Genomic DNA, 26,918 nt, shown 5'->3' on the forward strand with positions numbered 1-26,918 from the left:
ATCCATAGATCCACCATGGAAAATAGAACTCACAACAGAATCTCTTTGATCAAGGACAAGGATGGCCAGATCCATCAATCCCATGAGGAGATAGAAGCAGTGTTACTAAAGCACTTTCGTGACATTACCAAGGAAAACCTTTTAGTAAGAGAACCTTTCATCAAGGACTTAATTAAACATACCCCTAAAATGGTCTCTAGAGAGGATAATTGTAATCTCAACAGATCTGTAACTGAAAAGGAGGTCAGTGAGGTCCTCAAGGAAATGCAAAATGGCAAGGCTCCAGGTCCGGATGGATTCAATGTGGATTTCTTCAAAGCCTGTTGGAATATTGTAAAAAAAGGATATTTTAGAGAGAGTCGAAGATTCCAGGCTGAACAAAACCATTTTGAAAGCTCTCAACACCTCCTTTATCGCCCTTATTCCAAAACAGGATAATGCTCAAATTCCAAAGAGGTATAGGCCCATTGCTTTATGCAATGTGGTTTACAAGATAATTTCCAAGGTTGTGGCTAACAAACTCAAACCCCTGCTTCCCTTGCTTGTCTCGGGGGAACAAACTAGTTATGTGGAAGACAGACAAATTCTGGATAATATAATTCAAGCTCACGAGGTGGTTCACTCGTTAACAAGTAATAAGAGAGTGGGTATGATCATGCAACTGGACACAACCAAAGCATATGACAAAGTGAATTAGATATACATCAAGAAAGTGCTCATAGTGTTTGGTTTTGATCATAATTGGGTCAAATGGGTCATGGCCCTGGTGACTTCATCCAACTTTTCAATTTTAGTTAATGGCTCTCCATCTGAATTTTTTCTTCCTTCTAGGGGACTTAGACAGGGAGATTCGCTCTCTCCTTTTCTCTTCATCCTAATGATGGAAGGTCTGGGGTGGTCCATTAAACATGCTAGAGTAATGGGGAGAATTCAAGGACTCCATCTTTCAGAGAATGGTCAAGTCTTGAATCATCAACAGTTTGTGGACGATACCATGTTACAAGGAATTCCCACAGTTAAGGAAGCGCTTGCTTACAAACAAATTTTGAATGACTTTGCTATGGCATCAGGTATGGAAGTTAATCTTTCCAAATCAAAAATCTTTTTCTTTAACACTCATATTGCTATCTAGAGAAACGTCTCCAAAATTCTAGGCTTTCAAAGAGAATCCCTTCCCTCTAAGTATTTGGGAGTTCCTCTAACAGATAAACCCCAATATAAGAGCATATGGGATCCGTTAATAATTAAAATGCAAGACAAGGTCAGGAAATGGACAACCAAATCTTTAAATCTAGCTGGTAGACTGGTTCTTACAAAGGTAGTACCCCAAGCTATCCCAATCTTTATGCTATCAGCCCTCCCAGCTCCAATAGGAGTTTTGCAGAAATTTAGAAATATTCAAAGAGATTTTCTTTGGGGCAAAGAGGAAACAAGGAAAAAATGGGCATTAGTCTCATGGGACAAGATCTGTAAACCCATGGACCAAGGAGGTCTAGGTTTGGATAATCTTGAGATTCTCAGAAAGGCTCTAGGGGCCAAACTTTAGTGGAAGTGCGTTAAGGATCCTAAAGCTCAATGGGCAAGGATCAGAAAGGAAAAATATGCCAATGCCTGGTCTACTTCTGATATCATACAAACTTCTGGAGTTGTGAAAGGCTCTCCCATATGGAACAAGGCCTGGGAGAACAGAGGAGTGGTTCAAAAAAACAGTTTCTGGGAAATCAGAGAGGGCGGTCCGACACTTTCCTGGGAGGAAAAATGGCAACAAGAACCTAATCTACTGAGGGAGGAATTTTTGGGTCTTAAGCATGAGACAGACAAACAAGGATTAGTAAAGGTGAAATACTTTTGGGAGCATTCATAGAACGCAGGAAAATGGAGAACATGGAAAAAAAATAGATGGCAGAGAGGATAGAACCCTCAACAGTAAAGCAGAGTCCCTTAAGAGGATGCTGGATTAGAGGATGATTTTAGTAACTGAAGGTCAAGACCAACTAAGATGGGGTAACAACAAAGAGGGCAACTTTAATATCAACGAAGCAAAAGGTATTCTCCTTGATCTGGAATCTCAAGCTCCAAATAAAACTTGGTAGAAGCTATGGAGGCACAAAGGCTGGATGAAAATCAAACTCTTTATGTGGTTTTTTCACCACAGGAAAATCTTAACCTGGGACAACATTAAAAAAAGGGGTATGCTGGGACCCTCCAGATGCTAGCTCTGTGAAGCCCAAGAGGAGACTATGGAACATCTTCTCAATCGCTGCACTTTCACCGCCAAGTTATGGGATTTTTTTACCAACATCTTCAATCAGTCTAATATAGACAAAGAAAGTATCACTAATAGTCTAAACAACTGGAGGAATAACTTTTCGGATTATGAAGTTCTCAACGCTGCCTGGGCTCTCTTGCCAAGTTTCATTATATGGAATGTGTGGAAAGAAAGAAACAAAAGAATATTCAAATAGGGAAATAATTCCTCTCTCTGCCTGGTAGAGTTGATCTTAAAACAACTTAAGGAGACAGTTGGTACCACAGTTAGGAATCTCCCCAAAAGTCCTCCCTCTGAAGAAGCGTTAAGAATTCTCAGGTAGTTAGGAATGCAGGGGCTTATTCCACAAGGCCAAGATAGGAAAATAATCATGAGAGAAAAGCTTGAAGAGTTCTGGTATCCTCCCCCAGAAGGTTTTTAAAGTATAACATTGATGGAGCTTCTAAAGGAAACCTGGGGAAGGCTGGCTTTGGGGGAGTTCTTAGGGATGATACAGGTAGCATAATCTCCCTCTTCCATGGACACTTAGGAAAAGCCACCATCAACATGGAAAAACTAGTTGCTTTGGAACAATGCTTAGAACTTCTGATAAAAAATAATTGCCAAAATGTCATAATAGAAGCTGATTCAGAGTTAGTCATCAACGCAGCCAAGAGAATCAGTAATGGAACAGGGCCGGAAAAGGTTACAAAACACTGGAGGTTAACTCGGGTTCTCCATAAAATTTAGGTACATCTACAGGAACTACGCACTCTCAGATTCATACATGTGCGGAGAAAGGCCAACAAATTGGCAGACATTCTAGCCAACCAAGGTGTCAGCTGTAAGGATAGTACAATTTTAATGGAGTGGAACACAATGTCGCAGAGCAACCTGAGAAAACTCTACCATAACCAGGCGGAAGAGGACAAAAAAGTGTATAGGAGCAAAACTAAAGAATCCAACTCGTAATGGACAGACGTCAGAAGGTTTCACAATTTTGGACAGAGAGGTTTACGATGGAAGGTGGGCCAGGGTTGGCCTTAGTAGTCATGGTGACCACAATCTAGAATATTCCCAGCGTAGGGCAAAAGGTTTTCTTAGACTGAAGGAATGTTAGAGGTAACAAGTGAGGGCATCAATTTAAGCAACAACATTACCCAAGTTTTCAGTGGCAGAAGTCAAAACAGCTACCAGAGTGGTTTTGGTGCGACTGCACCCCTTTCATGAAAAAGGTGGTTTCGAAAATTTGGCAGCGAAGCCACATAGCACATGACATGTGGATGAGGGCCCGGTCTAAAAACCACCCTCATCGCACTCTAAAGTTTGACGACATCAGTCACGTGATATTCAGCTCAGCCGTCTGATGGAGCAAGGTAGTTTAACGCTCTAGATCAAGCGAGCAGTTTGGTGGGGCATGAGGGTTAATCTTCTTACCTCCTCATGGTGCGATGTATACCTCGGCCGTTAGATCAAAAGAGAAGAATGAACGGTAGCGATTGAAAGATAGGAAGGGTTGGGCGCGTGGTTACATATGGGTTCATAGGACTTGAGACGCCCGATGATTTCACGTGTTTGTAATAAAAAAGTGTTGGGTAGGTACTTTTTGGTAAACTGAGGGATAGGCTTCAGATGGACATTTTCCTTTTTGCCTATGTCCACACAGGGTGATGGAGTTTGTACATATTGCAATTTTTGTTTGATTCAATGATAAGAAGGCACGACTCTTACATAAGCAAAAAAATATGTATTTAATCCTAGTTATTGTCTCTATAGAGACAATATGTCTTTAATCCTAATTGTTATCTCTCTAGAGATAATAAAAATTCTCTTTAGAAATAAATATATAATCAACTATATAAATATATGATCAACTCATAATCAACTGCGGAAATGGGGGAAGACGACGAAACGATGGCGGTTTAGGGTTTTGTCAGACCCTGCAATGATAGACCTGCTCAGACCACGATGCCTTTGCAACAGTTTATCAACAACACTGGCAATAACATACGACAACGAATAGAGTATTCGTCATGGATAACCTCCAGGGGGGGACACGGTGCCTCCCCCCAACGATCAGGGAGAACCTCAGATTCAAACTGGAAATGATTAGACCACCAATCGAACAAAGCCGACAAACCAGAACAATCAAGGCAAACACAAAAAGCCACAGGAAGAAACAGAAACGAATCAGAATGCACAGACAGCTAACGCAGGAATGGATGAGGTTCCCAAATCAACCTTAGCAGCCTGCAAACCTGTTGCAGTAGAAAGACCAAAGATTTAACTACCAAGTCAAAGAATCAATACCAAAATCCAGTTCATGAAGGATCATGCATTAATCGGGAAATTTATCGGCTTCTGGCCCACAGAGAAAGCCCTGCACAGTTGGATTACAGCCAAATGGAAACCAAAAGGGCACATCACCCTGCAGCTGGGACCAAAGGGCTTCTTCACGGCGGTCTTCAACTGTATAGAAGACCGGAATAGGGTAATCGATGGAGGACCCTACTTCTTCAATGCTGCTGGTCTATACCTGAGAGATTGGATTGAGAGATTCAACCCAGACAAAGAGGATCTAAGCTGGGCACCAGTCTGGATCCATCTTTACTCCCTTCCACTGGAATATTGGGATGAAGATTCACTGAAAGACATTGGAAATGGACTGGGGGAGTTCATTAAAATTGTGGAGGAGACAAAACTCAGAAGATATACATTCTATGCCCGCATTTGTGTCTATATGCATCTAAGAAAAGCTCTTTCGGATATGATAAGTCTATATCATGATGATTTTGAGTGGATTCAGTTAATAGATTACAAACACGTTCCATTCAGATGCAGAAAATGTCATGCCCATGGCCATCTCTTTTGTGATTGCCCGCTAAATGTGAAACCCCCAACTTATACCTCCTCAAAGAAACCTGATTCTGAGGGTTTCACCAAGGTAAACAATCGCAAAAAGAACTACAAAAAACCTGCATCAAACCCTAAAAATCCTTCCGCTAATACCTTAATGCCATCCACTAGTAACAGCTTTGACATTATAGCTCAACCTGCTCCAACAGACCCTGAGTCCCCCTTGCCCTCCAAAGAGCCTCTCACGGTAACCTCTAAAGTCAACCCCACAGGCTCAGGGAAAACTCAAAAGCCCTCGCAATCCAAGGATCTCACCACCTCCATGCCCAATATGACTCCGATCTGGAAACCTCATGGCATGGATATTGACATTTTTCAGCAAGAGACCACTGCTTCAACAGACTTCGTGGCGGAAAGCAGTGAGGCCAAGCACATGGAAGAAGAGCCTAAAAGTATATACATAGGAGATCTAGACATATTCGGCCTAGAGCAAGCTTGCAGGAAAAAAGAATTTGACAAAATCCCAGAAAGACAGCTAGAAAGCTTGGAAGTTATCCTTTCCAGAGCACATCAGCAAAGATCTCTAGGTATTCAACCCGGAAGTCAATGGGATGGGAAAAATATTCCTAAAGACACTAAGAAACGAGGGAGAAAGACAGACCTCCAAAGAACCATCCGCATTGGGGAAATGCTGGTGGAATCAGGAAGATATTCCAAGCTTACAAAGTACTACAGTCCCCTACCCAATACTGAAATATGAAGCTCACATCTTGGAATATAAGAGGGCTAAACAGCCCTAGGAAATACAGAATGATCAAAAACATGATTCAGCAGGAGAAACCCCAAATTTTCTTCATGCAAGAAACAAAATGTAATTCTACCACACTTGGCCAAACTCTTGCCAAAGCATGGCTAGGCAGTCAAATAGTAGCAGTGGATGCCTTAGGAGCCTCAGGAGGACTAGCAATAGCCTGGGATGAGTGAGCTATCACGCTTACTAACATCCATGCGAGTCATCATTTCATTCAAGCCACTTTTCATATAATAGGGACAAATGTGCATGGTCACCTCACCAATGTCTACTTCCCCCAGGAAGCAGTGAATAAGTTAGCCATTATGAATACATTAACTCTGATCAACTCCACCAGAATACATCCACTCTGGATAATAGGAGGAGACTTCAATATGATTACTAAACTGGAAGAAAAAAGTGGAGGCAGGAACAAACTGGACAGTGAAAGTACCCATTTAAGGAATTTCATACAAAACAACTGGCTTATTGATATGCCATTCAATAATGGTATCTACACATGGAACAATAGAAGAAATGGTACCCAACAAATCGCCTCCCGACTAGACAAATTTCTGCTTTCAAACAATGCCATTCATCTTGGAGGAGATGTTTTAGCCTCGATCTTACCTCTTTATGGCTCAGATAGTTGGCCTATTTCGCTCCAATGGAAAAGACCCGGGAATAACACTCAAAGACCTTTTCATTTTGAAGCCTTCTGGCTGATGCATCCAGACTTCAACAATCTGATACATACAACATGGAAATGCTTCAGTCCCCCAGAAGGTTCAAAAATGTATCAATTCCAACAAAAACTCAAACATCTCAAAAAGAACATCAAGCATTGGAATCAACTGACCTTTGGAAATATCTTTCGAGCTCAGAATGCTCTAGCTCAGGAAATGAAAAGAATCCAACAAACAATAATTACTGAAGGAAGAACTGAAGCCCTCTCAGAGTAGGAAAAGCTCCTTCAAATTCAAATAGCAGAAAGAGAAAAGCAAGAGGAGATACTCTGGAAACAAAAATCTAGAGTCAGATGGCTTAAGGAGGGAGAGCGAAATACAAAAATTTTTCACCGCACCACCATATAGCGAAGAATGCACAACAATATCACCCATATTCAAATTCAGCAAGGAGTATGCTTGGAAAACCATGAGGACATAGAACAATAGCTCCTTACATATTTCAAACGAGTGCATCAAAAACCACAAGTCAACCGACAGCCAACTATAGAGAAGATTATACAGAACATTTCGAGAATTATAATAGAAGAACACAATCAGCTTCTCCTTTGTATAATATCTCTACAAGAAGTCGATTCTGCTATGCGACAGCTCAAGGAAGGAAAGGCACCTAGTCCAGATGGATTTACCTCAAACTTCTTTCATAACTTCTGGGATCTCATCAAAGAGGAGGTCTGGCAGGTAGTTGAAGAATCCCGGACTATACGCTAGATGCTTCCCTCTTTGAACGCGACTTTTATTGCCCTTATCCCCAAAGAAGAGAAATCTCTAACTCCGAACAAATTCAGGCCTATCGCTCTCTATAATGTCATATACAAAATCATATCTAAAGTTATCACCTCTCGCCTGAAGCCGCTGCTACCTATGCTCATCTCGCCAGAACAATCGGGATATGTGGAAGGGAGGCAAATCACAGATGGCATCATTCTCACCCATGAGATCATACACTCCCTAAAGCAGCTCAAAAAAGCAGGTATGCTCCTTAAAATTGACCTTTCAAAAGCTTTTGATAAGTTAAGTTGGACTTTCATTCAAAAGATGTTGATCACCTTTGGCTTCTCCCCTCCATGGGTTAGATGGGTTATGAGTCTTATATCCTCTACTCTTTTCTCCATTCTGGTCAATGGCATACCTTCCACCCCCTTTCATCCTTCTAGATGCATCCGACAAGAAGATCCTCTTTCCCCCTTTCTTTTTGTCTTTATGGTGGAAGGGCTAAAGTATCAAAAACGATCTTCAATTGCAACAGTTCAGAGGTATTTCCTTCCCCAATACCCCTGCTTTTACCTACCAACAATTTGTGGATGATAACATGCTGTTTGGACATCCCTCGGTTCAAGAAGTCCTTAAAATAAAATCCCTTCTGAATGAGTTCTCTGAAGCCTCTGGTGCCAGCATTAATAATGTTAAATCCCAAATCTTTTTCTTTCATACCCCTTCCATCACTCAATCTTCTATAGCCCGCATTTTTGGATTCTCAGTTGCCTCTCTCCCTTCTAAATATCTGGGTGCACCCATGACTGACTCTGCATTAAAGCACTCCTCCTGGAAATTTCTCCTAGAAAAATTGGAAGCTCGCCTTTCCTCCTGGACTTATAGAGCCCTCAATATGGCCAGTCGTCTAGTATTAGTCAAAGTTGTCCTGCAATCCATGCCTCTTTATCTTTTCTCTGTTTTGGCAGCACCAAAATGGGTGCTTAAGAAAATAAAAAATCTACAGCGAAATTTTTTATGGGGATCCTCGGGACAAAATAGAAAATGGGCACTAGTCAAGTGGGCTACGGTTTGCCTTCCAAAAATTTCTGGGGGCACTGGGATCCGAGATCCTCAACACAGCAATGCAGTCATGGGAGCAAGATTATGGTGGAAATGGATTTCTGCTCTGCACACACCCTGGGCCATCCTCTGGACTGCCAAATATGCAAACAACTGACCGAAAAATGAGTTAATTCGACTCACAGAAGTGGGAAAAGGTTCCTTAATTTGGAATGCGGCCAGTCAGCACAAAGCTATAATCCAACATCATAGTTTCTGGGAAATAAGGGATGGCAACAATGCACGTTTTTGGGATGACTCTTGGCAGCAGAGACCCAAACTGAGTGACCTGATCAGACCTCACCAAACATAGGAATGGGAAGAGCATCAGATGGATAAAGTTAGCCAGCATTGGATGCCTACTCTCAATCAGGGATACAGACAATGGATAAGCATGGCTCACATCATCAGGCAAGGAACATAGTCTATTCATAAGAATTTGGAGACAGAGCTTATCAATAGGAAAATTCGTTTTTCTAACAAGAAGGACATAATACGATGGGGTTATAATGCACGTGGAACTTTTACCACTCAAGAGGCATACAAACTAATAATTGGCAATCAAACAGTCAAGGATCCTCTCTGGGACAAAGTATGGTCCCCCAACATTTGGCCCAAAGTTTCTACTTTCCTTTGGTTGTTATGTCAAAAAAAATACTCACTTGGGACAATCTAAGGAAAAAAAGTTTCCATGGGCCCTCCATATGCCCTAACTGTAAACAACAGGAAGAAACCATCCAGCACCTCATGAACTCTTGCAATTTGGCAAATAGACTTTGGGAAAAAGCAAGTTTTAGATGCCAAAAAGAAGGAAGAATTAAAGAGGATATTACCAACACCATTCGTAGCTGGGCAATCAATCCATACAAGAGCAAACTATTAAACTCTTTGTGGAAAATCATCCCAGGTCTTCTTATGTGGTCTATATGGAAAGAAAGGAACCGCCGCATCTTCAAAGATCAATGTACACCATTAGAAGTCCTATGGAGCAGCTTTTGCAACAACCTTCAGGAAACTTTAATGCTCCAAACTTGGAATGAAGAGGACTTTCCTTCCCTTCCACAGGAGCAGAATATATGGACAAAGGACTTTCCTTCCCTTCCACAAGAGCAGAATATATGGACAAAGGACTTTCCTTCCCTTCCATAAGAGTAGAATAAGAATATATGGACAAACTGGAATCTTCGAATGAACCAGGTACAGGAAAAACATAGTAAATCCTCTTTACATCACAATATTCCAAACAAATGGATCCCTCCGCCACATAATATGATACAATTAAACTTCGATGGGGCCTCCAAAGGTAACCCAGGCAGAGCAGGATATGGAGGAATATTCAGGGATCACAAAGGCAAACCTCTTTTAATTTTCCTGGGCTCAATTGGATGGGATATGAACAATTCTGCAGAGCTAGAGGGGCTATGGCAAGGGCTTCTTTTAGCTCAATGACACAGCTTCTTCCCCTTAGTAATCGAAGGCGACTCTCAGATTCTTATTAATATGGCTAATCAGATCCTGCAGGGGACCCCGACATACAAAGTGGTCAGCAGTTGGAGATTGGCAAAAAGATTAGAGCTCATAGATCAATGGCTCACCACTAATAGAGCAGTCACTTTCAAACACATCAAAAGAGAAGGCAACAAAGTGTCTGAACTCCTGGAAATTTTGGGGGTGGACAGTGATCGGACTCTACATACAGGTTCGCTCAACATAATCACCAATGCTTCCCAGCTACAGGAATATAATGAACTGGTACAAAGTGAAGAGGCACACCCAGATGCAGGTGATTAAATTGACGTTAATGTAGATTAGACAGAAGGACGACAGGCAGCCAGGTCGCATGGCCACCCGCATCCCCTTCCATGCCAATTTATGGCAAGCCACAGTTGGCCTACAGGCACCATTACTCGGGTGCTCAAGTCGAGGAATTCGCAGCAGGCATAAGGCCATGGCTTCTGCTAGCCATAACCCATTCATCCCATCCTCGCTAAACTGCTCTTGGCCCCCTCATGCTGCGGAGCCGAGCTCGCACACAATTACAGGGAGGCACTGTTGGATCCTAAAATGTATTGATTTGGGGAATGGCTTCCATTTCTTGCAAACCACTCACTGTGCTCTAAATTCCGCCCAGAATTCCTCTACATCTCTTTTGAATAACCTCATCAATTCCAGAGTAAAATCTGCCTCTCCTATTGTAATCACTGATAACAACACAGTCATTTTGGCCAAACCAACAATTGTCAACTAGCCATGCCGCATACTCGCCATCAAATGCGTAACAGAAGAGGTGGTAGTCGTGGTGGAAGCATTCGCCTCCCCTCAACGCCCACCCCTGAACTAGCAACTCCTTCCTCATCCCCTTCTACTATTCATTCCAGAGGTCATTTCTCTGGTAGACACCTTGACACGTGCAGTGGTAGAGGTTGAGCACAGGCCCATGGTGCTAGAAGAATGAATGCTGCTACCCAAATGGAAAACCTCCCTACCCCCCCACCCCTCTCACCACACGACCCACTTTCGCTTTCACAGTATGTTGCATCATCCCAATATCATTGCCACTGTCACAGTGACCTTCAGTGAGGAAATCAGTCCGCAGGATGAGCAAGATGCTCAAACCCGCAAACCTGGACTAGAGAAAGGGAACAACAATAAGTAGCAGAAGGTAGATAAGACAAACAAGGATCGTTGTGAACCAGAGAAAGGAAACAACAGCAAGTAGCAGACGACAGAGAAGACTAGAAACACTGGTCATGACAACATTCTGCATGGCGAGGATATGGCTGAAGGCAAGCATACAATCGAAGGTAGTTTGGGTGCCACCTAAGCAGTTGGTGGCATCACGGGTGGCACATCAGGCAAGCATGCAGTCGAGGGCAGTTTGGCCGGTTCGCAAGCAGTCAGTGGCATCCTGTGCGGCACGTTAGCAGAGGATGATGACTGGTATGAGTACGCGTGTCGCATGGTGGAGGAGCCTCCACCAGATGAGACCTAGGGGGGCCAAGTTGCCAGGTTTCGATTCGCCACTCTCTTTTTGTTTCATGGGGTTTTTTCTCTACTTTTTTTTCAAACCATGTGGCTTGTTTTGATTGGTTTTGATTTAGGACCCCTGTGTGGGCCTTTTTAGGTTAAGAATTGAGACCCCTGCGTGGGCATTTTACAATGGGTTCACTCGGACTGGTTTCCCCTTGGTGGGCAGTTGAGTTTTGTCTTCTTGATTAAATTTTGACATAACTCTGTTCAGCACCGCAGAGACCGGAGCCTCGCTGCATTTTTAATTTTTTTTTTTTCAATATTATAGTATTACTTAGAAAAAAATATATATAATGTGAATATTTTTGTTCTTTCAGTAATTAATTAATGTTAGGGTAGGATGGAATCAAACCACCAACCTCTTACTTGCAAAGAAAGTGATCTTCCATTGAGTTAGCATGCTTTAAAAACTATGTTATCTTGATAAAAAAAATGATATAAATCATTTACCCAAAATGTACCATCATATTAGTGATGAAAATTTGTGTTACATGTTACTACATGAGGAATTTCAGACAAAAGAGAAAAAAATTTCATGGTACTAACTACATATCATTTCCTCAACTCCTTTCTGGTAAATTTCTCAGGACATATATCGAAATACTTTTCCAAAAAAATGAAATAACAAGAATTGGAGTGTGAAATGCTAACTTTATATGTGTTATCTTTAAAATTTTACACAATGAACAATTGCACATAAAATAATTTTCACATTGGATTGAATTTACAACCAATATATGGAAAATTTTCTAATGTTTTTCTCACTCCATAGTGTCTTGAATTAAGAGATCCCTCCCTAAACACTATTATTAGCTCATTTTTATTACAAAAACATCATTGAATCTAAACAAAAACCCTTCTTCAAGATGACAAACTTCAAGAAAAAAAGACCATCATACATATCTCTGCAAGTTGGAAAGGCTTCTAATATATTCTCATATAGATGCTACAAGGTCTTGTAAAGACCCATAAGAATGGAGCACCTAAAATATAGAATCAATATTTGTAGTTATGGTTATACTTGAAGTCAATTTGAATACATGTATGTTCATATACATACCTCCTGTCACTAAGGAGATCACATAGTTTGCAACCATATATCTCAAAGAAACTAATCCATAAGCGAAACCATTTTTCTATTCAAAATGCTTTGTTCATTAAATTAAGCATTTCCTCTTAAGCTATTAGTGGCAAAGCCTCCATCATAAATGTGTTTCCATCACCTGAAAGGATAAAAATTCAATAAATTAACCATTAGTAACTACATGAGTACAAACATAACTATTAGCCTAAGTACATGTTTTTGTACATACCATATTTGGAATAAAGTTAAAATCCAAGTGTCGTGGGTGTAGTATGGATACTAGATACACTAAAAAATGGTATTAGAGAATAGTTATAAGTTTGTGAAAGGAACTTGGAGCACTCCAACACCTAAAACATGCCATTGGGGTGGTTGGATATATAAGAGAGAGGTATCAAAGAAAAACTAGTATAATTTTTGTGGTTTCAAGAAGCATCTAGTGACCTCAATAAATGACATAACCTATTGAGTATGTTATATCAACAAGTCAGAATTTTAAAAATATTGTTAGGCTCAAACATGGTGGAAGATACATTGACACACCACATAGGACCTCTCTACATGATTTTCAAATTTGAATGGGATATGGTTGCAATTAATTGGATTTTGGAAATAAGGATAACTCTAGGGCCTAAACCATGGTAAAAAAGAGAAACAAGGGCCTTACATAGGAAAATGTACCCTCTAGGTCTTAAGCATTGTGAATAAGGCATCCCACCATGAATAATACCCTTTCTTTGGGGTCTTTGATCCCCAAATGGTATTCTAGGTACTATTAGGTAGTTTTGCATAAAAAAGATGGGTTAGGGACATTGAGTGTTCCTAAGAGAGGAAAATAGTCTTCATGATTAAGCATTGTGAATAAGGCATCCCACCATGAATAATAGCCTTTTTTTGGGGTCTTTGATCCCCAAATGGTATTATAGGTACTATTAGGCAATTTTTCATAAAAAAAATGGGTTAGGGACATTGAGTGTTCCTAAGAGAGGAAAATAGTCTTCATAATAGATATTTTCTTCGCATACGTGCAAAGGTAAGGGAGTTTTTGCATGATATGATTTTTTGTACTAAAAACACCTATGCATTCTTATTAGCTTAAATCCATATTAAATTTGAATATTAAAAACTGAAAGGGATAAAATAGTTAGATGTGTAATTTTTTTTATCATTTACTTCCATGCCATGCATTAGTTCCTTCATATTAAAATGTTTACACACTAACAACTTTGATACCTCTAGATGCTTAAAAGATTTGGTTTTAAGATGGATCTATTAAACCTCAGAATTACCCTCTCCTTGATAGTTTTCTCACTTTTTTCCCTCACTTTCTCATAAGATTACAGACCCCAATCAATGATAAATGCTAAGTTTTGTCTTAAGGAAACCATTAAAATGCTTTCCATATTATATTTTCATGTTCTTGCTATTTGAGTAGATTTTTTCAATTTAGCTACAAAACGCAGCCTATTCTGTAACTAACTGTGGATTTCGTAGCTACTCTCATGGTTTGGCAGATTCTAGGTGTCAATGAAATATTAGGCCACATAGGCATTTCTAGAATCATCTCCACATGGATTCTATCCTATTCACTTGGTCCAAATTGACAAAAAAGAAAGCCTACGATCATGGTCAAAGATGGAGTCAAAATACGTTATCCGAAAGCAGTAGGACTCTTGATTTGCTCTTTCGTAGGAAATCAAGAGTCCCATAGTCCTATTGCAAATCTAATTCGTATTAGCCACCTATAGCAAGTTTTTCTCACAAATAGTTATGTTATTTTCCTTTAAATATCAGTTACATAGAACCGAGAAACAATTCATAAATTAAGTGTTAAACTCAGGTTTTTTGCTTATACTCTATATTTAGACTTTATTTTATCATAATATAAAGTTCCTGTAGTGAATGATTGGTTAAGGGCATCTTTAACTAGCTAGCAGTCTAGCCAAATAAGTTGCAAAGGGCCCCTACACTGGAGGATGTTTTTATTGTTGTTTTTAGTTCAATTTGCATTACTCTGTTTTCAACAAATCTGTTTTCTAATTAGGATAATATTTCATTCTAGTTTTTTATCAATAGCATAGTGATAATTCACAACTGTGCAACCTTGTTCTTCTAAGATATTTCATGGAGAAAAATAACTCTGTTTCCAAATTGAATTAAGATTGAAGTGATAAGAATACACAGTTGCTTAGTTTTTCTTATTGTTTTGTCATTCATTTTCTTACAACAGAATTGTCAATTAACTGCCTTAATGGATGTTTTCAAAAGCCATTTCAAGATGATGATGATCCTAAATTAAATGGTTAAATGTCTAATTCATAAAATGATTGAAATTACTCAGTACATTGTTATTATCTTCCTAGGAACTTAGGACTTGAGGCATAATTGACTTCTTACGCAACACTTCAGGAGGGTAATGCTTCACATTTGAATTTTGGAGAAAGCCAAAAATACATTAGTCGTTTACAGTTAGTTTTACATGCTTTCACCTTGTTTCTTTTATATTCTCACTTAGTTGCATACTCTACTTATTTTTCTAGGACGTTAAAGTACAGACAGTTGCTTATACTCCATCTCAAGAAGATCATACTTCATAATTGAATGCTAAAGTAACCAGAAGTACTTTAATTGATTTCATTTTCTATCTTTACTTAAAACAAACACTGCAATTTCATTTTTGGTTTTAAGAATTAGATCCATGGATTAGGACTAATAATAAGATAAGATAGATGCTTTGTTTTCCAAATTAGGTTCTAACTAACCAATAGTTTTTTATTTAGAGAATTAGATTAACTTAGGAAGATTTCTTTAGATTCACTTAAATATTCTCATAGTTTTAGGTTGAACATTCTTAGACATCAAAGAACAAAAACCCCCCAAAACAACATAATATACAAAACAACAATGTAAGGAAAGGTTAACTAAACACATATAGTGCACCACACTTCATCAGTTTACAAACCTCGGTTGATAATTTATGCAAGCAATTTAGGACACTAAATTGACTAATTAGGATCTTAGATGATTTTTTTTTTAATGTTGTTAACATACATATGTGTATATGTAGTTATTAATTTTTTTTATTTAATTTAATTTAATATTGTTTAAGATTGAGTTGAGCTGTATATTTTTTTTTTTTAATGTAGCAATACGTTTATTGGTTTGTTCTTCACAACTTCTATTCATATTACATTTTAATTGTATGAAATGTTTTGCATAATATGAAATTATATTGTTATTAACTAGCTCATATGCATCTCAAACTTGAATCTATCAAGCACCTAAAGAGACCAATCTTTTAAAATGTAATCTTTTTATCATTTAAATCCATGTTGTGTAGTAATTCCTTCATTTTAATAAAATTTACACACTAACAAACTCTATACCTCTAAATGCTTGATATATCTAGGTTTAAGATGTATGAATATTGGTTTAATATTTTTTAGATGTTGTCACATAGATATCTATTTATGCATGTGATTTATTTATTTATTTTTTTTAATTTAATTTAGTGCCATCTAAGATGTAATTGACTTGTATTTTTTAAATTTTTTAATGTAGCATTATATTCATTGGTTTGTTCATGACAAATTCTATACCCTATACTACATTGTAAAGGTGAATGAAATTTTGCATGATATGAAATTATATTATTATTAACTAGTGTAGATCCATCTTAAAATTGAATCTATCAATCACTTTAAGGGATCAAATTTCTTTAAATGTTCTCTCTCACCAAAACACACTATATAATATAATTTTAAAATGGGATTAATTTGTATTTTTCTAATTTTTTTAATGTAGCAATATATTCATTAATTGTTTTATCCCACTTTCTAACCACATGTAGACTTATTTTTCTCTTCTTAATGTAGTAATGTGTGCACATTATTAGTACTTATAAGTTTATTTAAATTAAAAAATAAATGATGAGAATATTTTTTTCTTCATGTGTTAGAAGAAATAATTACTTTGATAAATTTTCATTTAGTTATTTGTTTATTTTTTCAATTTTAAAAAATGACTTCTTATTTTAATAAATTTTAAAATATAATTTTTCTTTAATTCTTTTTATATTATCCCTCATTTCTTAAATTTTACCTATTTAATTTTTTTCTTTTTCACATTGTTGGTTTTATACTTTAAATATTTATTTATTTTTTCTCATTTCTTAAATTTTACCTATTTAATTTTTTTTCCTTTTCACATGGTTGGTTTTATACTTTTTACTATTTTATAATTTTTTTTCCTTTTCACATGGTTGGTTTTATACTTTTACTATTTTATAATTTTGTTGATGTTTTTTCTACTTTCTTCTCTCTGGTATTAAGAGCTCTTTGAGCTTTTTCACGTGGTTGGTTTTATACTTTTTACTATTTTATAATTTTGTTAGTTTTTTTCTACTTTCTTCTCTAGTATTAAGAGCTCTTTGAGCTTTTTAAGGATGAAATTATATAATCTATTAAGATAGTGTATGATTAGCTTTTTTAGAATTTTAAATTCATTTCAATCTTGGTGATATGTATTTAGATATTATTGTAGTTAATTAAAATCATATAATGTATAATTGGACAAGAAACTCTATTAAGTGGACAATAGGGCAAATATAATTAAAAAAACCTTTCATGTAAGTTTATATATTACTATATAAAGATGATTAATAATTTGAAATGGTCCTCGAACGAAGAATTCATAAAAGTGAAATATCATACATAAAATGTGTGTTATAATCATACTTCCACAAAGTGCCGAAGTATACCATAAAACTATAAAGTGATGCGAAAAACACTTACTACTGCGAATTAAATTCCTTGTTCCAAATAAAGTTACAGTAAATTTTATTAATTGAAGGAATATTTGAAAAAGAAAGTCCAATGAATCACATTGGACCCTTCAATAATAGCAAATAGAAGATATAAGTTCTACAAAACAAATTTGGCTATACACTCCACTGCTTGTACAAGCATTAGAAAAATTACAGAATCTGGTCGCTAATGACTGACCGAAGAGACTGGAGATGGAGCCGAAGTGGGAGGAATTGTTATATCGCCAAAACCAATTGTTGTGGAAGCAATAACAAATTATGTAACCTCACTTTTCATCCCACGGTCTCTGGTTCTGTGAACCTCGCACAGGTGGGCGCAAGTAGACACCAGAAAGTATATATCTATATGAATCAATCATGGGTTGAATTCAGGTGTAAAAGCCATACATATATTCATGGTTACAGGTATGTCTCATGTAGGATACCTAGTAAATATAATATTTTACCTCTGCTACAGTATAGGGTACATGAATAGGATAATGAAGAATAATAAGTACCTTCTCCAGCCACAATATTGAAATAGAGGTTAATGATGTTGGCACAATTGTTGTAGCAACTAGGGAGGCATAAATTCTTTGGGAATCCACTTGCTATAGAATCCGTCCGCTACCCACTACCATCCTCTCCACCATGCACGCGTTCATGCATTCACCCAAAGTGAGCATGGGCGAGCATGTAGCGCGCTCAAATTTCAAGGTTTGAATTTCACATAAAGATTGTGCCGCGGACTTGCTTTAATTGAGTCGACCTGGAAGAACAGTGGTGACAACTTCTGTTTGTTGTCAGACCTTCAAAGATGTAAACTCACAGGGAAAATGGAGTTGTCGGTAAATCAAGAGACGCAGTAATTATTGCCATGCTATGTATGACCATCACCCATAGAAATGTCCCATCCATCTCCAAAAAGTCGCATTATAGACTACTCCAAAGTCAAATAGGTCTGGCCTAATGACGTTGGAAAGATGGAGCTATTGGAAAATGAATGGTCCATGAATTAGCATGCATGGACATGGTATCATGGACATTAATAATCGGTATCTGCATTAATTAGACTAAGTCATGGAGCCTCGAGAGTTGGAGTGATAAAATCACCTAAAAATGTATGGACATGTGTAATTATGTATCCTATGGTATGGCATGGTGTGTTGCAATTAAGCCACTAATAATTGGATTAGTGACTTGTTCTTAAGAATTTCCCACTGGTTCTCCATCTTCAACGTGACTTGTACATTTATGAGGACCGCCATGTATATATAGAGATGCATATAGAACACAACTGACACGTTGTTAGAGAGATTTTAGTGGGAGATTGATCTGAAATGGGGCTCTAAAGGCTTCTTATCAAGCTTACAAGAACCTCTCCCACTCCAAAGCTTATTAATTTCCAAGATCTAGCTTATGATTAACCAATTATGGAATTAAAAATGCTTGAAATAGGTGTATGCTTGTGTTTGCCTTTAAACTATCTAATGCCTTAAATTCTGTTGCTTATACTGATATTTAAATACATGTAACAGTAAGTAATGCAGCAAATAAACAAACACATAAGACAACAATATAATATGGAGTTCACCCTAATATCTTGGGCTATGTCTCCTTGAGCTCTAGTCAACTCGACTGGGCTCTTTGGGATTATGGCTGAATTCTTTTACAAGCTCCACGCTCAACTCCATTGGTTTACAACTGAACCTATGGGTTTAGAATACCATCTTATCCCACTGGATGTCCATACTCTGCAGACATATCTAGGCTTCTCTGGACTAGATTCCTTCAATCAACGCTCTGAGCTATCTTGAGCTCTATCTTGCACCAACTCCCTCAGAATTATCTTACTGTCCCTGGAACTCCTTCTTTTGTCTTCAGCACACATCAGACACCAGCATCAGCTGGATCATTTGATCTCTTTGCTGTTCTCTCGGCTTTGGCTTTGGCTTTGGCTCTGGCTTTGGCTCTCAGTTTTGTCTCTAGCTCTGGCTCTTGGCTCTGGCTCTTGGCTCTAGCTCTTTATGTTATCAATGGTTCACTTGCACTCCATGCGAATCTCAGCAACCTTCAGCTGCTCTATCAATTGAGCTCCCTGTGCTTTTTGTAATGCATCAATTACAATTGCCTCCATCATTGAAGAAACTGACTATTTCATCACAAGAATTCGTTTACAAATGACAAGGAACTAGTGGGCATGGCCACCAGATCGTTTTGCCTTCCTCTGGCCGAAATAGCCAAATAATGGAAATACATAGGAAAATGCATGCAAAACACATCATGGATGTTTAATCGGACTTCAAATAATATAGAATCGTATCTATAAACTTGTTAGGTCCATTTTCTTCATCGCTCATCGCGAATCGCAATGCATAAGGCCAAAACCCAATTACACGGAAATACAAAGAAAATCTGCAAATCCGGATTTCAAATAACATGAAATTGTGTCTATAATCCTTATCGGGTCTGCCTTTGGTCGCAATATCGCAATCGCATTGTCTCATGGTCAAAAACCCAAATACACGGGAATGCACAGAAAATCAGAAATTTTGGATTTCAAATATTATGCAACCGTGTTCATAAAACTCATCAAGTTCGCGCTTCGTCACAAGTCGCAATCACACGTCGCATTGGCATTGGCTCCTTATATCGGGGATCCGTTGATCAATGATTGCCGATATCGGTGCATCGCTATCGGCCACAATCGCATGTCGCATATCGCAATCACAATGTCCCCGGGGGTCTTCCCTTTGATTGTGCTGATTGCCGATCGCTGACCATCGCATATCGCAATCGGCGCGCCCAGGGTCCTGATATCGCATGACAGCCTACCTCTGATCCGATATATCGGAGATCACTAATCAGGGGTCCTTAAGGCTTTTGGTCTCAGTCCTCCCTTTGAACCTTCCGATGGGATTTTTCCATAGAAAGCCTTTACTTCTCTTAAGTCTCATTTATATAAGAAATTGCCTCCTTTTCAAAGGACAATGGGCAAACTTATTTCTGCAATAAATCCATCATCTGAAGTCCATTTTAGCCCATTCAAATTGCATTAGATTCAGATTGAAGAGATCTATGTAATGAGACTTTTCCAAGAGCATCCTTTGACTTTCATTTCCTTCTCTGAGGAATAATTTTAGACTTAGAAGTCTATTCTAGATCCATTTTGGATCACACCTTCTCACTAAAAAGAACTTTTGGTCTCCAAAAGACTAATATACTAATCTAAACAGTATATGAGAGTACCTCACCCTCTTCTTTCAGCCTCCATACACTTGTCTTTCATAGTGCCTCTGAACCAAAGCCTGTAAGAACTTTGCTTCCTAGATGTGCTTGTTATTTTGGGAAGAACTGTATTCCTCCTTGACTTCCTGCAGAACTCATGTTGAGAAGGTCACAGACGGTAGTTTGAACTTCTCTGCCTTGATCATTTATCCAAGGTGACTCAAACCAATGTGAAGTTACATCTGCTTCAAAAAATTTTCATTTGTACCTGTTTGACATACTATCAACAACAACTATTAACAACAATAGGATTATAAACAACAACAAGATGGCCTAAACTCCTGCTTCAACAAAAGAAACAGTTTTCACATCTTGTGAACACCTCCATGTCCTTACATCTGCATACAAATGATTGACTAGATAACAAGCCAATAAAACATGCCTTTAAAGCAATTGACCCTTCAAGTCAAGAATGTAGAAAAGATCTCAAGGACTCTTTTCAAAAGATGAAACACTTCATCATCATCTCCATCTTGGAGACCAAATCAACTTTTCTCAAGTCAATATTGCATTACATGCATGCTTAAAAACAAAATAATCAACCCTTCATGTTAATCACACACACATGTTCAAATACAAGGAAATCATCAACATCCCTGTGTTTATGCACATCATGCTTATGCATGCATTTCATCCTTCAACTTTCGCTTAAGTACACTGTACTTTTGAAGCTGAAATGAATACAATGTTGCAGCAATAAACTGAGTCCCCTACTCAACTTTTCCATTCACCTTCTTGGTAAAACCCTGCAACTTGCATTCCATTAACAAAGAAATGCAAATAGATGCATTATATCAATAGACATGAAATCTTAATTGGATAAGAACTCTAACCATTTCTTACCAATCCATTTCAAAGGTCCTTCCTTTGTCTGCACATCGGCATCAACATGTGAATCATCTTGAAACACATCATTCATGGAATCTTCCTTTCCATTTCTACCATTTTCCCTTTCCACCTTCTTCCACTTTTGTGGAAGCATTGTTGGATTCAGAGTCCAACATTTTGTAGCAACATGTCCTTGCTTATGGCAATAAGTGCAACACATGTGCATCCTCTTGTGTTGGGTCCCTATAATACTAGTGATTACCCCATTAATATTGTAGTTGCATCCCTTATTAATATTATTGTGCCCCTATTATCCCCATATTGTTATTACTGTGCCCCATAGAATCCCTCTATTGTTATTTTTGTGGCTTTATATTATTATTTTTAGGTCGGCTAGGTTATATTGTGACTCCTTAGACTCCTATATATAGAAAGGAGGTTTTGTCATTTGAATCATCCAAGAATTGTTCATTTATGTAATGTAAAGGAGGTTTCCCCCTCAAAGAGGCTAAATTCTAAGGCATTGTTCTATCTTTTCTTGAGCTAGTTTCATAACATTTGGTATCAGAGTTTTGGATTCTAGGGTTTCACTGCTCCAAATAGGTCATCGTGGAATTTTCTCTATAACTATTTTTCTGCGATGTTTCAGAAGCTAAAAAAAAAGCCCATTTGAGAAGAAATCGTGCTGAACCTTAGGTCCAAATTTGAGAGCTTTTCGCGCTATATTTGCGGAGATATGATATGAGGAAGTTGGTCTTTTTCCAGACTTCTGAATTACATTCCAAACAGGTGACCTGGGGAAAATCGTCATAACTTTCTCTCTGAGCGTCGGATTGGAATTGCGTAAGAAGGTACCGAAAGAGGACGGACTGTAGTTTTTTCTATATATTTTCAGAGCCAAAGGTTGAAAAAATGACTCGTGGCACGTCGTACAAGTTCGCTCTACTAAACTAGTCTATAATCAAGTCACTGTGGGATATTTCGCATAAATCTTCTTTGGAGAATCCAATTTGGATCAGACTAGTGGTATTGGAAAGAGGACACAAAGGGCTAATACAGATCACAATTGCAGAACTGGATCATCTGAAAGTACAGAGATACATCATAGGCAATATCAAGCGCCTACAAAGTGAAAAAAGGTGTGCAAATTGTTTTAAAGTTTTGCTTAAGATTGGTTTGAAAATTTATTTTGAAGGAATTCAAAGGGCATAGTAGAGCATTATTATCGGTAACTGATGCCCTGAGGAAAGAAAATGCAAACACCTAATAAGCAACTTGAAATCTCTAGCATGACTCATGAAAAGGAGGAAGAAATGCTATATGATATATCAAAATTACAAGAACAAGTGCAACAAATGTCACTCTCACAAAAGCTAATAGAAGCTAAGAAATGGCATGGAATCTAAGATAAAGGGCATGGAAGCTAATATGGATGACTTGAAGATAGATTTGAAGAGAGACATGGCAGATTTGAAGACGAACATGGCAAATTTGAAGATAGATTTGACAAATTTTCTACAAGAAATACTTACTAATGGTGAAAAGGTAGTAAAGGAAACTCATGATGCGAACAAAAGAAATGTTAATCATGATTTCATAGACTCTAATGTGGGATCGAAGACCCACCATATTCCAAAAATCGATATTAGGAAGTTTGATGCCAAGGATCCTGCAACATGGATATTACAGATGGAGCAATTTTTCGATCTCAATAATGTGAAAAACACACAAAAGGTATGTATTGAAACTTTATATTTGGAACCAAATTAGTTTGTATGGTATCAATGGCTTTTCTCTCGTAAACAAATTATCACTTGGGCAATTTTTACGGAAGAATTGACAGCACATTATGAGGATACAAAAAGCAACACTTTTTTTAGCCAATTGATAAGTCTCAAACAAAAGGGTTCGATAATGGAGCACATTGAGGAGTTCAAAAAATTGAACATAAGGGTAAGAAATATTCCAGGGGAGCATAGGATTGATGTGTTCATAGGGACTTTAAAGGATAATATCCAACATGATGTTCGCCTTTGGGAACCTGATTCATTAGAGAAGGCATTCAGGTTAGCAAGAAAAATGGAAAACAAAATTATGGCAATCAGGAAGCATACCACTCACAACTATAAAGATGGAAGTGTTGTTGCCCTTAGTCTTCCACAACCTATAAGGTTGACACCACAACAATTGGAAGAAAAAAGAGCAAAAGGGCTTTGTTACAGTTGTGATAGCAAATACACTAAAGGTCATAAGTGTGCTGAGAAGAAATTATTCTACATAGATTGCGAAGAGGAAGAAGAAAAGGAGCAAGAAAAGTCAAAAGAAGAGGATATACTCCAGGAACAAAGCCTAGATAAAGAAGAAATGAACCCGACCATATCTTGTAATGCATTGGCAAGAATTACCACTCCTCAAACCATCAAGATAGAAGGACAAATCAAGAAGAAAAAGGTAATAGTGTTGATTGATTCAGGAAGTACCCACAATTTTATTCATTGTAAGGTAGCAAAAGAACTGAATTGCTTCTTATATCCAACACCAGAGTGTCAAGTGATGGTTGCAAATGGAGGAATAATAAATTGCTCTGGAAAGTGCCATAATATCAAGCTATCGATGGGAGAATATGTATTGACTAGCCCAATGCTTTCCATTCCAATGGAAGGTGCTGATGTTGTACTAGGAGTCCAATGGCTACAATCCTTGGGTACAATAGCTTTTAATTTTCAAGAACTTTTCATGAAATTTTCTATGGAAGGAAAGGAAGTTGAATTAAGGGGTATTGCAGGGAAACCAGGAAAGATAATCAACTCTAACAGTATGACAAAGCTTCTAAAAAAGGAACAAAGGGGTGTAATTGCACAATTATGTTCGCTAGATGTTTCCACATTGGAATCATCTATTTCTCCAGATCTCCAAAAATTCTTGGACAATCATTCCAAGGTATTTGAGACTCCCAAAGGTCTCCCACCTATTCGTGATCATGATCATGCTATTCATCTGATTCCAGGAAGTGTTCCTCCAAACATCAGGCCGTACAGATATCCCTATGCCCAAAAGAGTGAAATTGAACGTATGGTTGCAAAAATGCTAGAGGCTGGTATAATTCAACCGAGTCAAAGTTCTTTCTCTGCTCCAGTAGTATTAGTGCACAAGAAGGATGGATCATGGCGCATGTGTCTGGATTATAGGGAGCTCAACAAGCTCACTATTAAAGATAAGTTTCCCATTCCTGTCATTGATGAATTACTAGATGAATTGCATGGATCAATTTACTTCACCAAGTTGGATCTTCATTCAGGATATCATCAAATCAGAATGAAGACTGAAGACATTCCGAAAACAACATTTAGAACTCATGAGGGTCATTATGAATTTTTGGTCATGCCTTTTGGCTTTACCAATGCACCTTCAACATTTCAAGGTTTGATGAATTCCATTTTCAAACCATTCCTTAGAAAATTTGTGTTAGTATTTTTTGATGATATACTAATCTACAACAAGTCTTGGAAGGATCATGTTGACAGGGTGCTACAACTATTGGAGGAGAAACAATTATATGCAAAAAGATCCAAATGTTTCTTTGGAGTACAAGAGGTGGAATATCTGGGTCATATTGTATCTCATGAAGGAGTTAAGGTAGACCCTAGCAAAATTAAAGCCATTAAGGAATGGAAAATCCCCACATCCATAAAGCATCTGCGAATATTTCTCGGGTTGACAGGGTATTATCGCAAGTTTGTTAAGAATTATGGGAGAATAGCAGCACCTCTAACAAAATTATTGAAGAAAGATGCATTTTCATGGACTCTAGAAGCAACAAAGATCTTCGAACATCTTAAAGAGGCAATGTGCCAAGCACCGGTCTTAGCTACACCGGACTTCACAAAAACCTTTATTGTGGAATGTGATGCTTCAGGAAATGGAATTGGTGTTGTTTTAATGCAAGATGAAAGACCCATTGCTTTTGAAAGTCGTCCAATCAAGGGAAATTTTTTACACAAAGCTATTTATGAGAAGGAAATGTTGGCAATACTCCATGCACTTAAGAAATGGCGACCCTACCTAATGGGAAGACACTTCAAGGTAAAAACGGATCATGATAGCCTTAAATACTTTTTAGAACAAAGATTATCTTTTGAAGAGCAACAAAAGTGGGTCACAAAGATGTTGGGTTATGACTTTGAAATCATCTACAAAAAAGGGAAGCAAAATGTGGTGGCAGATGCACTCTCAAGAAAGGATGAGGATGTGGAAGCATTGTTGTGCACCATTTCTATTATCCAACCAGATTGGATAAACGAAGCAAGGGAGGAATGGAAGAATGATGAAGAAGTGTGGGCACTTATTCAAAAGTTACAACAAGATTCCAGTACGTCTGATACATTTAGCTGGCAAAATGATTCTTTATGGTACAAAGATCGCTTATACCTCTGTAAGAATTCCCAACTAAAACAAAAGATTCTTATGGAATTGCACACTTCTCCCTTAGGAGGGCACTCAGGATTTTTAAAAACTTACCACAGGGTTAAGAAGGATTTTTTTTAGGATGGCCTTAAATCGAATATTCAAAAATTTTTGGCAGAATGTTTCATTTACCAAAAAAATAAAGTTGAAACAATTAAGACACCAGGTCTATTACAACCTTTATCCATTCCAAACCAACGTTGGGAAGAGGTTTCAATGGATTTTATCACAGGTTTACCCAAGTGTGAGGGAAAGACTGTCATCATGGTGGCAGTTGATAGACTTATCAAGTATGCACACTTTTGTGCATTATCACATCCCATTAAAGCCAGTACAGTTTCTACTGCATTTATGGAAACAATTCAAAAGCTACATGGAAACCCAAAGATTATTGTAAGTGACAGAGATCCCATTTTCACTGGAAATTTTTGGACAAAATTATTTTCTTGTCTTGGTACTCAGTTAGCTCATAGCTCATCTTATCATCCTCAATCTGATGGGCAAACTGAGATAGTAAACAAATGTTTGGAAGGATATCTTCATTGCTTTGTATTTGATAAACAGGAACAATGGGTCAAATGGTTGCCTCTGGCTGAATGGTGGTATAACACTTCCTTCCATACAGAAAAAAAAATGACCCCATTTATGGCACTTTATGGAATCAGCCACCATCCATCACATCATATTTAAGAGAAAATTCTAAGGTTCAAGCAGTGGAACATCACATCGAACATCAACAACAAGTCCTCCAACTCTTAAAGGATAACCTCGTGTTGGCACAGAATAGAATGAAACAACAGGCAGATCAACATCGCAACGAAAGAAGTTTTGATGTAGGTGATTGGGTTTTCCTACGGCTACAACCATATAAGCAAATGTCTCTCAAGCAAGCTAAGAAGGATAATAAATTATCACCAAAGTATTATGGTGCATACAAGGTGTTGCAAAAGATTGGTACTATGGCA

This window comes from Pinus tabuliformis, chromosome 2_2, assembly GCF_031772625.1.
Source record: "Pinus tabuliformis cultivar Carrire ecotype Pingquan chromosome 2_2, CPIR1, whole genome shotgun sequence".
NCBI classification, from domain to species: Eukaryota; Viridiplantae; Streptophyta; class Pinopsida; order Pinales; family Pinaceae; genus Pinus; species Pinus tabuliformis.